General features: G+C 42.7%; 1 protein-coding gene and 1 pseudogene across 7 annotated transcripts in view; one reads left to right on the forward strand and one right to left on the reverse strand.

Annotated features, from left to right (window-relative positions):
* Positions 1-12,610, reverse strand: part of PLCL1 (phospholipase C like 1 (inactive)) — a 355,116-nt gene that overhangs the window by 154,423 nt on the left and 188,083 nt on the right. The window lies entirely within an intron of this gene.
* Positions 5,442-7,003, forward strand: LOC101413426 (tropomyosin alpha-3 chain-like; annotated as a pseudogene).

The raw sequence follows: 12,610 nt of genomic DNA on the forward strand, positions 1-12,610 counted from the left end.
CGATTAAGCACCTTTCTGCCACATGGGAGGTCCCAGGTTCAGTTCCCGGTGCCTCCTAAAGAGAAGACAAGCAGACACAGAGAGCACACAGCAAACAGACACAGAAAGCAGACAGCAAGTGCAAACAACAAGGCGGGGGGGGGGATAAAATAAAATAAATATTTAAAAAATAATAATACTTGGGTAATCTGACAACGAAAAATGGGCAATTCATATGTTTAATAATTTGCAGGAATTTGCTCCAAAGTATGTATATATTTTTTAATTTCTCCCACCTCCCTCCATTGTCTGCTCTCTGTGTCCATTCACTATGTGTTCTGTGGCTGCTTATATTTTCATTAGGCAGCTCCAGGAACAATCCTGGGACCTTCCAGAGGGGAGAGAGGTGATCATTCTCTTGCACCAGCTCAGCAACCTGGTTTGCTGCATCTTTTATTATTTCTCCTCTGTGCCTCCTTTTGATGTGTCATCTTGCTGTGCCAGCTCTCCACATGGGCCATCATTCCTGCACAGGGAAGCCCTCCTGCATGGGGCAGCCCTCCTGCATGTAGTCCATGCAGACCAGCACTCCACGTGGGCCAGTTTGCCTTCACCAGGAGGCCCTGGGCATTGAACCTTAGACCTCCTATATGGCAGATGGTAGCCCAATTGCTTGAGCCACATCCACTTTCCCCAAAATATAATTAACAACTTATGATGATGTCTAGCTATGAGTGGCTGTACTACCTAAAACACCTTTCTGTTTTCTCTCTCATACCCATGCACTCTCTGTGTGTGGATATATATGGACAGAGGCTGAGGGGGAGAGAGAGGAAATTCATTCTGTAGAATTTCCATAGTCACACCTACACATTCAATGTAAAACTCATATTCTATCCCCTCCTTTCCACAATCTGCACTGAGGTAGAAATTGAGAAAGTAATAGACTGAGTACCTTTTCTTCATTATGAGTATCTATCAGGACTGCAAGGCCTTATGCATTCACTCTACAGAATTCTGTAAAGCTGAAATTCTGTAGAGTTAATATTTAATAATTAAATCACAACTCTGAACACTTCCATCTATCCAAGTTAGAGGGGCATGATGCTATGAAGTCGCATTTACAGGTACAGCTGTGATAAAACAAACAAGCTTATTCCATAACTATGTTGGTATATGAAAGGGAAGTTAATTACTAGGGTGTGGAGAAAGCCACAAAGGGGTGGTAAAGCCGTATGTAGTGAAAAGGTCCTACTCTTACACCCAACTTTGTGTTCTTAGGTTGAGGTTGTTTGAGGTTATGCTCTTAGGTTGTTTGAGGTTGTTGTGCTCTTAGGTTGAGGGCTGCATGCTGGATAGCACAAAAGAAGAACACAAGAAACAACATTAAAAACAGGTGCCTGGCTCAGAGCAGTCGATTCCAATCATATAAGTATCTCTGGGTTGGAGTGGGAATTAATCGCCATGTCAAAACAAAAAAATTATGCAAAAATTGATAACATAGCTACCATCTAGACAATAGCTACTCTCACCACTAACATTACAACTTCTACTAGCCTACCTCTATAGGGCTTGTTATGCTCTCGGTACTGTACTTAATGCTCATACAGATTATTATATTCAATCCTGGCAGTTTACAACTTTCCTTTACATATGAAAAAGCTGAGATGGTGCTGGCTATTTTCTATTTGCTGCACTAAATCAATTCCCCACACAGATCTCTGCCCCAGGAGACTGAGCACTATGGACTGTGTCATCTGGACTCCATGAGGTTGTGCTTCTCTTGGGGCTCAACCAAAAGGAGGTATCAGCAAAGAACAGAGGATGGGGAGAGAGAAAGGTTAGAGTACCGAGTTCTCCACTACTCTCTTCCTGCCAGGTCATGGTCTTGAAATAGTTGAGTTCTTCTTCCTATCACCACAACTCCTGTTCCAGGAAGACCTCTCCTATGACCACAACCTCTCTCCTCTCTGGCCCCTTGAGACTTAGGGTAGGGAATGGTTTCTTTCTCTTGATAACTCTGGTGCTTCACCATCCTGTGGTGGCTCCTTTCCCATCCACTCTTTCATAAACTCTCCAATTACCTTTTTGAGGGGGTCAGCTGTTTTACAAAGCATGTAAGAGGATGATGGAGTGGAAGTAAGGCGTTTTTACACTTCAGCTTGGGAGAATGAGTGTGGAGAGTTGGGTTACAAGAGACTGAACATATTGACTTAAAGACACTGTGGAGGTGCTACACATCCAGTTACTCTTCACGCTTAAACCAAGTGGAGATAAAAGCATTTCTGATGCAATGTCATCCACAGTCCTGATTTCCTATGTTGCCACAGAAACAGGAGGCCACCATGACAGAAGGAAGTGGTTTGGATGGGCAATAAATACTTTGCTACGTAACAGGCTACAGATCAAGGAAAGACAAATGGTAATTTTACAAAGATGGTGTTTGGACAGCTGTGAAAGCATCACTGTGCACGCCCTGCCTCCCTTCACACACCAACACATCTCACAGACTCAGCGCCATGATCATAAAGTCCCCAAGGGACCTAGCATCATTTTAAGATGTATGTTAGCTGACAAGAATGGATTACATGAATGGTTCTACCCAGATGTTATTTCCTATCCCAACCCTCCTACTACACCCTTAAACACACACATACATGTAAGATGCATACACCCTGCTCAATTCAAGGTACTCCCAGGGAAACAATTTTTTTTTTTTAAAAAAAGCAGTTTCTCTGCCACTGGCCTCAGTATTCACTTTCTTTTTTTTTTTAAGATTTATTTATTTCTCTCCCCTTCCCCCAACCCCCCAGTTGTCTACTCTCTGTGTCCATTTGCTGTGTGTTCTTCTGTGACAGCTTCTATCCTTATCAGCGGCACCGGGAATTTGTTTTTCTTTTTGTTGCATCATCTTGTGGTGTCAGATCTCTGTGTGTGCGGCGCCATTCCTGGGCAAGCTGCACTTTCTTTCGCGCTGGGCAGCTCTCCTTACGGGGCACACTCCATGCGCATCGGGCTCCCCTACGTGGGGGACACCTCTGCGTGGCACAGCACTCCTTGCGTGCATCAGCACTGTGCATGGGCCAGCTCCACATGGGTCAAGGAGGCCCAGTATTTGAACTGCAGACCTTCCATGTGGTAGGCAGACACCCTATCCATTGGGCCAAGTCCGCTTCCCAGTATTCACTTTCTATATCCCTCAGTATCATTCTCCCCCACCCACATCCAAATCAGACTACCAAACCCTCATGCTTTCTCCTCTTCCTTATGAATACCTGGGCTTTTATCAATTTATTCACCTTAAAAGATAATAACTGAAAAAAGTGATACCCGCAGGATACTTATATTTGAACATAGACAATAATCCTTACTATAAAATGTTACTAAATGAATTTATTTTTTATTTTTTATTTTTTTTATTTCTGCCCCCTCCTTCCATTGTCTGCTTTCTGTGCCCATTCACTGTGTGTTTTTCTGAGTCTGCTTGTATTCTCCTTAGGTGGCATCAGGAACTGATCCTGGGACCTTCCAGAGTGAGAGAGAGATGATCATTCTCTTGTGCCACCTCAGCTCCCTGGCCTGCTGCATCTCTCATCGTCTCTCCTCTGTGTCTCTTCTTGTTGCATCATCTTGCTGCTCCAGCTCTCTACATGGGCCAGCACTCCTGCACAGGGCAGCACTCCTGTGTGGGGCAGCACTCCGTGTGGGCCAGCTTGCCCTCACCAGGAGGCCCTGGGCATTGAATCCCAGACCTCCTGTATGGTAGACAGGAGCCCAATTGCTTGAGCCCTATCTGCTTCCCTAAATGAATTATTAATTATAGAATTAAAAGAACCAGTCTTCAGTGTACTTTGGAACAAAGGGACTCTTCTAGGTCTTAAAATCTCACTGCATGGACCATGACCACAAACTAATGCAAGGATTTTTTCTGTTTTCTCTCTTTTATGGCTCTACTCTGAGGATTCATGGAATGGAAAATGAAGAACACGAATGGCATACTTCTTTAAATTCAAACGTACCACTGGAGGTCCTATCTAGTTAAATCCCAGAAACCAGGTAGTCCATCACAACAGAACAAAATAGGCTCGGGTCCCTGCCCTTCTGGAGTTGTCTACCCTATCAGTGTGAGAAGGGCCACAGAAAGGCCTCTCTTGGGTATGAATCTTGGAGACTGTCTGGTGCTGGGAACAAGCTCCATTAACAAATGACCATTTCTTCTACATATTGCTTTAGAGTTGGAGAAAAACAGTGTATGAAAGGACACAGTTGCAGAATTAAGAGAAAGTCATCACCTAATTATTAAAGACTGACCTCAGCAGACCACAAGGAACCATTCAGTAAGCAATGTAGACTCTACACTGAGACCAGAAAAAAGGAAATGGTAGTGGCCTCCTTGGACTGCACAGCTCTCGTTGTGCACAGATGGGAATGGGAGAAATGCTGGAAAGGCCCCCTTTAGCTGCTGGTTCCCTCCCTCCCACAGCAAATGAAGTGTGGGTGGGTACTCAGTACTCAGTGAATAACAGCAAAAAACTACACACTAACAATGTTTTACAGTTGAGTCTGATTCAGGTAAAGGAATAAACAGTCTCTCTCCTCCCCTACTCCCTCCTCCTTTCCTCCATCCTCCTTCCTTCTCTTCCTCTCTCTTTCCACAGGATTTTTTCAAAATGCTAGAATTTGGTGTATTGAGGACTTTCCAGTACTCTAATGGGGCCCCTAAGAGAGTGAATGCTGCTTTTGGACTGCTTTACTAGTAAATTAGAGGAGTTAGAAAAACAGGATGTACTACAGACTGCATTCTGATAACTACTGATTTGTTCAACTGATTATTTCTCTTTGAGAAGACTGTTATTTTACTTTCTTTTAACTGTATTATGTAAGCCTCAAAAGCATGCTCTCACGAAAGAGATTCTGCAGAAGTAAAGTTGCTATGCACATAGCTAATCTTCACAGGCAAAATCTTTACGCGCATACTAAAGTATATACAGCACTGCATAACAACAGGCTGTGTGACCTAGAAAAAAAACATAACCTCTGCTACTGACTAGCTGCATGATCTTCAACAAATGACCTGAGCCAGTTTCCTCATCTGCAAACAAGGGTAGTGGTATAGTTTAAATGAGGGAACATACATAAAAGGATATAGGGGCACAATGCCTGCACATAGAGATATTAAAGAAATGGTAACTGCTATTATAGCCAAAATATTTTAAAAATCATATTCATTACAAAGTCACAGGCTCTTAATTCATCTAAGTCAAGATTCTCCCTGGTTCAAAAAAAGAAAAACCTCTCTCAGTCTTATCCCAGTCCACATCTACTATCCAACTTTCTTCCAATTTTCCTATCTTTTCTTCTTCCCTTTATATGAAGTGTTTAAAAGTGTAATCCAGGAAGGTGGCAGTAAGGGTGAGAAGAGGCTGCAAAGGTGGAGCACAAGCAGTTGTTGGGTGGGCACCATGGCTGGTATCACCACCATCAAGGAGGTGAAGTGCCAGATCCAGGTTCTACAGCAGCAGGCAGATGATGCCAAGGAGAGAGAGCCAAGTGACACCAAGGAGAAGTGAGGGAGAAGGGTGGACCTGGGAATAGGCTGAGGCTCTGGTGGCCTTGAGTCCAGCTGGTTAAGAGGAACAGTACGACGCTAAGGAGCACCCAGCCACTGCCCTGCAAAAGCTGGAGGAAGTAGAGAAAGCTGCTGATGAGAGCGAGAGAGGTATGAAGGTTATTGAAAACCAGGCTTTAAAAGATGGGGAGAAGATGGAAATCCAATTCAAAGAAGCTAAACATATTGCAGGAGAGGCAAAAGGGAAGTACAGGGAGGTGGCTCATAAGTTGGTGATTATTGAAGGGGACTTGGAACACACTGAGGACTGAGCTGACCTGGCAGAGCCCCATTACCGAGAGATGGGTGAGCAGATCAGACTGATGGACCAGAACCTGAAGTGTCTGAGTACAGCTGAAGAAAAGTCATCTCAAAAAGAAGACAAATAGTTGTGGTCATGGCCGATGGGGTTAACTGCCGGGTCGGATGGCCCCTCTTTGGAGGTGGTGTTTGTGTGTGGTGAATCTGGACTCAGATGGGATCTTCCTTCATGGGACTTTCATGCTAATGTGCTGGAGGTGCAGTTAATGTTGGGGTTTGGGATATATTTGGGGGATTTGAATCTCTGGACTGACGGTGTGATGGCCAGGTCCTGGGCCTCGACAGACTCCAGCACCTACAATCTGATTTATTGGACTTACCACGCTCAGCTAAGATGGAGTTGAAGAGGGACAGCCGCCACACCGTGGAGCCTGGAGTGATTGCAACTGAGAGTGGGAGGATTGCATCCAGCATCCATGTGGAATCTGAGCCTCCTCTTGACATAGAGGTGCAATGGACACAACCAATCCAATGTCCACATAGAGGAGGTGGCATTGGATTGGGAGGGGTGGACATGATGGCTGATGGGTATGGGGAAGGGCAGGAAGAGATGAGAGGTGGAGGCGTCTTTGGGACATGGAGCTGCCCTGGATGATGCTTCGGGGGCAATCACCGGACATTGTGGATCCTCACAGGGCCCACTGGATGGAATGGAGGAGAGTATGGGCCATGATGTGGACCATTGACTATGGGGTGCAGAGGTGCCCAGAGATGTGCTTGCCAAATCCAATGGATGTGTCATGATGATGGGAAGGAGCATTGCTGGGGGGGGGAGAGGTGGGGTGGGGGGGTGGGGTTGAATGGGACCTCACATATATATTTTTAATGTAATATTATTACAAAGTCAATAAAAAAAATAAAATAAAATAAAAATAAAAATAAAAAAAAAAAAGAAGACAAATATGAAGAAGAAATCATGATTCTTACTGATAACCTCAAGGAGGCAGAGACCTGTGCTAAATTGGCTAAGATTGGTAGCCAAGCTGGTAAAGACAATACAGATGATCTGGAAGATAAACTGAAACACACCAAAAGGAGCACCTCTGTATACAAAGAATGCTGCACCAGACTCCACTTGACCTGGACGAGCTGTAGAGCACCCCAGTCCCACCCTGCCACTGCTGCTTCCTTTGGCCCCAAAGCTGACCTTTAAACTGAGGGCTGGTCTTTAATTGAAAGGCGGCTTTCTCCTCTCGCTGTACCCACCCACCCACCCACCTCTGGCCCTGTGTCTTTTTCACCAAACTGTCTCTGCCTCCCCCAGATATTGCAGCTAGGGCCTGAGCACCTTTGGGAATAATATTTAAGGAAATGTGAGCACATTTCAAGTGTCTGGAAAAGCATGCTGTGGTTGTGATGTATACCTTTTGTAATTACTCCTCTTTTTTGTTATTGTGGCACCATTTGTAAAACATTCCAAATAATTCCACAGCTCTGAAGTAGCAATCTAATCCCTTTCTCACTTTTGGAAGGTAATTTTTCAGCTTAATACATACGCCCTTTCCCAAGAAGAGAGAAAGAGGGATGGCCTGCCTCACTGAGAGTCGAACAGAGCCCAGGGAAAACTCATTGCTCTTTACAAAGCACGAGCCAAGCCAGAAAGATGATTCCAGGAGCTAGTTAAAAAAATTTAAAAAGTGCTGCTCATGTTTTCCACTTTAAGATATCTTAGGGCAAATTTATTCCTTTTTTTTCTTCATTAGAAGTGACCAATTTAATATGGTGAGACCTCTGTCTGAGACCAAATCTTTGGCCCATCCTTTCTCTACCCCCTACCCAACATCTTACACAGTGGATCATGTACCCCTAATGTTGGGGTGACCACTGATTTACTCTCCTGCATCCTTTTAAAGAAAGAAAAGAAAACATAATTAAATTTTTGCCACTGGTTTAGTCATCCCCCTTTTCTGGGTCTGAAGTTACTATCTCTAAAAGTGCCAGCTCATGGTTTGTATTAGTCAGTGCTGGAGAAATCTTGAATAGCTTACATACAAAACTTTTTTAAAATTTGGTATTATTTTGGAACTTTGCCTCTTTGGGGTTGGGAAGCACTGGCCACCCCACCTGGCTATGAGTGCTCTCTACAGTCTGGGTCTGCTAATCTTTTACAATTCCTTTCCCTACCCAGTTTACTGTTTTGGGTGAGGTCTCTCCAACCCTCAAAAAAAAGAACCAGGGTAATCCACAGTACATATATCCCATTCACTCATTTTCCCACTGCAATTATGTTTTCTCCAGTACAATTTCATTGGAAATGCCTTGACCAAAGTCACCAATGACCTTGTAGCTTCCAAATCCAACCAACACTTTGCATTATTTACATATACCTTAGCAACAATTAATGGTTTTCTTTCTAGCTCCTGGAACCCATTCTCTCTTGGCTTACCTCTCTGGCCATTCCTTCGGTCTCTCCTCCAGTTTCATCCTTTGCCTCCTAGTGTCTCTGTGCATTCTCCCTAAATGACCTCATCCATAACCATGGCTTCCACTGCCAAGCAGCACCAATGATTTTCTAACCCACATTTCTGGCCTGGACCTCTCTGAATACTAAACTCATAAATCCTACTGACAGGCACCTCAAACTCAACAGAACTCATCATCTCCTTCCATCTTATCTGTCCCCCTCCTTTCCCTTTCCCACTTCACCCCAACCCTCTGCCAACCTGTTCCTCTTCCAATATTCCCTTATCTCCTCAAACAACATGATGTAATGCAGCATCACCCCCATCTCCCCCCCATTCTAGGCAGAGACCTTGGCATCATCCCCATTTCCCAAATACAATAATGTGTGCATAGGCATTGGCACCAATTTTGCCCCAAAATCACATTTGCATCAAAAGTCACATGTTTCCTGTGCATATACTCATATGACAATTTATGTTTTCAGCTCACATATGGCCATTTTCCATCAAGGCACAACTTTTTTGCATTCATTTCATAGGAGATTTTGCATCTTTGATGCCAAGCCAAAGACAAAGCCAAGCAGAGAAGCAGATGCCAGGCTCACTAGGCTCATTTATCAGTTAAATTATTTGCTCTTGCACACTGATCACCCAGAATGTACATTTCAAATTTAGGCCTCAGCAAAATTACCATAGTTCCATTGCCATTGGAATAGCTAACTGAGAATGTTGGCTCCTCAAATGTCAGGGATCTCTTGTCCTAACCCTCCATGCTATACTCTTTGCCCAGGGCTTCCTCTCCTTTTCTCAGTTGTGTGGCTAATGCCTAGTAAGCCCTCAAGACTCAGACTGAGTCATCCTTTAGGCCCCTCTCATTATACCATGTGTTTCCTATCATACATATATAATTATGCTATAGTTTTTATTCACCTGTTGCTCGCTCTTATGTTAGCCAGTAATCTCCTTGTACATGTGGACTTTGCCTTTCATTTCAGATTCCCCAATACCTCATATAATACCTGGCACAGAGCACGGCACCTCGAGAAATACTTCTAGAAGAACAAAAGGAGGAGAAAGGAAGAAAAGGGAAAAAATTAACAGTCTGGTTCTCCAAATGGTTCCATTCTTAGGAGATTTCACAAGAGAGAAGAGGAAAAACTTTACCTAAGATGGTAGTCACATGAAACTATCAGTAACAGAAAAGCCTGTCTGTTTTTTTAAAGTTGAAGTAATAAGAGATCGCACAAAAGGACAACACATCTGCACAGGATGAGATAAAATTTAATATTTGCATTTCATGAAAGTCATGGACATGTGTCACAAGTTAAAGCTGTTCAGAGAGCCACTAAACTATTTTAGAACCTGAAAATTATGGAGCAAGCTTTAGGAGAATGCTTTGACAAATAATAGCTAATACATTGCTTCTGCATACAGCTGACAGGATCCTCTTTTCTCTACTCATACTCTGACCAGATAAGCTCCCTTGAACACATTTGCTTCATGATGATCATTTACATGAGAAAGAAAATGGCTTAAGACTAATTATAAGAGAAATTCAAAAATTAGGCCTTCACATTCAGAACAAAATAGAAAGTATAAGGTAATTATGTGAAATTATTTATTCTAAGGAAGATACTCTATTGAACTTAGCAAGTATTTAACAAGAATATTTCCACAATGAACTTTAATATAGTCATAACTTAGCAAATTTTGAAATATTTTCTTTTACCTACTTTAAGTTTTAGCTATTTAAAGCCAAAATCAGAAAACTTTTCTGAGAAAACATGTCATATATTCCCAAATATAAATTGATTCCAAGTATAAAGCAATTGTCCCCATTTCCCACTGAGAAGACTTCTGAAAAACTGAGTTTGTTCTAACCCAAATAGACAAACTTTTAGGGATATGGATTGTATATGACATTTATAACAGGATATTCAAATAGAACTAATTTAGTCTATTTCTGCTGAAGTCCCTAGACCAGGGATTCTTAACCTTTTTTGTTCCATGGACCCCTTTGCCAGTTAGAAGAAAACCACAGACCCCTTTACTAAGTCCACACATACTATATATCATTTAATAAATGTATCACACCCACACCAACACATCCCCACAAGAATAATGCTTTTCTGAATTTTGATTCAAGGTCACAGACCCCTGAGAACCCCTGCCCTAGCCTGTAGCTAGTACATTCCAGAATGAGGCATGAAACCACTGTGCAAGAAATTACAGTTTTGTGGCTTTTAACTCCTCCTCCTCACCCACACTGAGGACATAAAGGGTAGGTTGTTGGAGAAATTTGGAGAAAGTTATTGGTGCAGTCAATCTTGTTTTCCCTGCAAGAGAGAGGGGCGGGGGAATTCACCTCAGGTCTAGTATAAGGAGCTTCAATAAAATTACTTAGAGCTATTTTGTGTTGCCGGGATGATTGAGAGTCAAGGTGGAATGGAGACCTGACGGCCTCACACTAAAGGGCAGAAAAAGCATGTGGCTGAAGCAACCCAGGGCAGCAGAGGAAGGGCTGTAGCTCAGGAAATAACTGCACTCCCACCACAAGTGGAAGGTCCTATGGACCAAACAGGAAGCTGACACGTGTGCTATCTCCCATTTACCAGTCCAGATCCACTCTCCACCCTTTACCATTCTGCTCTGTACCTCAGAGGCTGACCTCTACAGACTATGTCAACCAGACTTTCAGCGAGGTTTGGCTAAAAGACACCAGCAGAAGAGCATGGGAAGGGGGGAGAGAGAATGGGTACTAAATTCTTCTAGCTCCTGTTCCTTCCTTACTGGTTAAGAGTTAGCAGAAGCTCTACTGAAGTCCCCAACACCAGCAGGGCAGGCCTCTTCTGTAGACAGAGCCCTCTCCAGGCTCTACCACCACTTCTCTTTGTCCCCTCAGACCGGGGCACTAATGGATTTGCCCTGGTAGCAAGGGGTTTTTCAACATTCCCTTTCGTTTCCCTTAACCCCTCCCTTACTCTGTTGGCAGGGGCTATCTGTGTCTCTCCCAGACTATGATGGTACAGTCCAGGGGCACCAGCCTAGTGTCAGCTTAGATCCTATCCAAGAATTCTGATAAGTGAGATGAGGGGCCTCAGCAAAAGGAAACTGGAGGTGTACTGTCAGCAGCCTGGGAGCTGAGAGAAGGGACAGGAGGGACCTGTCAGAAGAAATGCATTTGTCCATGTAAGAAAAGTAAGATGAGAGATCCCTAGTGATAGATTTCCAAAACTCATAGAAAGTAATGAGAACTCTCCTGCCCCAAACTTTCCTCTCTCCAATTACATGCCACGCTGACACTCTGCTTCAAGGTTAGCACTCTGGGAGAGACATAGAGATAGTAGAGGCCATGAGCAGGGAAGAGAAGGTTCCAACACTACTCCCACTGCAGACCACCAGTCTGCAGTAGGCTTGCACCTTGAGAAAGGCGAAGTTCTAACTTTAATAAAGATTGAAGTTTGGGACAAATACCCTGGACTGGACATAGTAATTACTAAACCAAGACTGTGTTTCATGACCTACCAGAGGACTTTTTATTGCCTAAGAGTATGGAAGGGTCATGAGGCTATACCTAACTTCCAAACAAGAACAAGGAGAATAATTAGGAGCACAGAATAAATTTTATTTAAAAGAACAATGGGTAATGAAAATAAAGGTGATTTACAATGACCCTCCATGATTATTATTTGTTCACACCTAACGGTTTTATATTTAATTGTCCATATTTTAAAATACACATTCTATAAAATTATATATTAATTTTGAAGTATTACAAATTACATGAAGCATTTTTATTGACTCTCCATTTTTAACCAAATTTTAAGTTATCAAATAGTTTTCCAGAATGTATATCTTGACATTTGTCTAAATTATTAGACAAACTTTCTGAATCTACCTTCACTGGAAATTTTATTAAATTTTATAAAAAATTATTAAAATTAAGGGAAAGTTGTTTTCCGTTTGTCCTGAAGTATATATTCATGACATCCACAATATAAGCACTTATGATACTACTTTAAAAGGCATGTTTAAAATTATATCCTGCACCTGCAATTGCAAACTCATACCTCCAGGATTAACAGAAAGTATATTAAATTTCTTTGCCTCCTTTTATACTCATCATGTCAAAACACCTCTCGAAGAAAATAAAAATAGCACTGACTGAGGTCATTTCAGTCTAATGTGTCTTCTCCAAATAGCACTCTGCTGTTCAAAATAAGGTAATTAAGCAAGTGCCTCATAACAAGAGAGACTTTATAAGGACTCCATTATAAGGTGATTCCCACAAGTATATACA

The sequence above is a fragment of the Dasypus novemcinctus genome, chromosome 7 (genome assembly GCF_030445035.2).
Source record: "Dasypus novemcinctus isolate mDasNov1 chromosome 7, mDasNov1.1.hap2, whole genome shotgun sequence".
Lineage (NCBI taxonomy): Eukaryota > Metazoa > Chordata > Mammalia > Cingulata > Dasypodidae > Dasypus > Dasypus novemcinctus.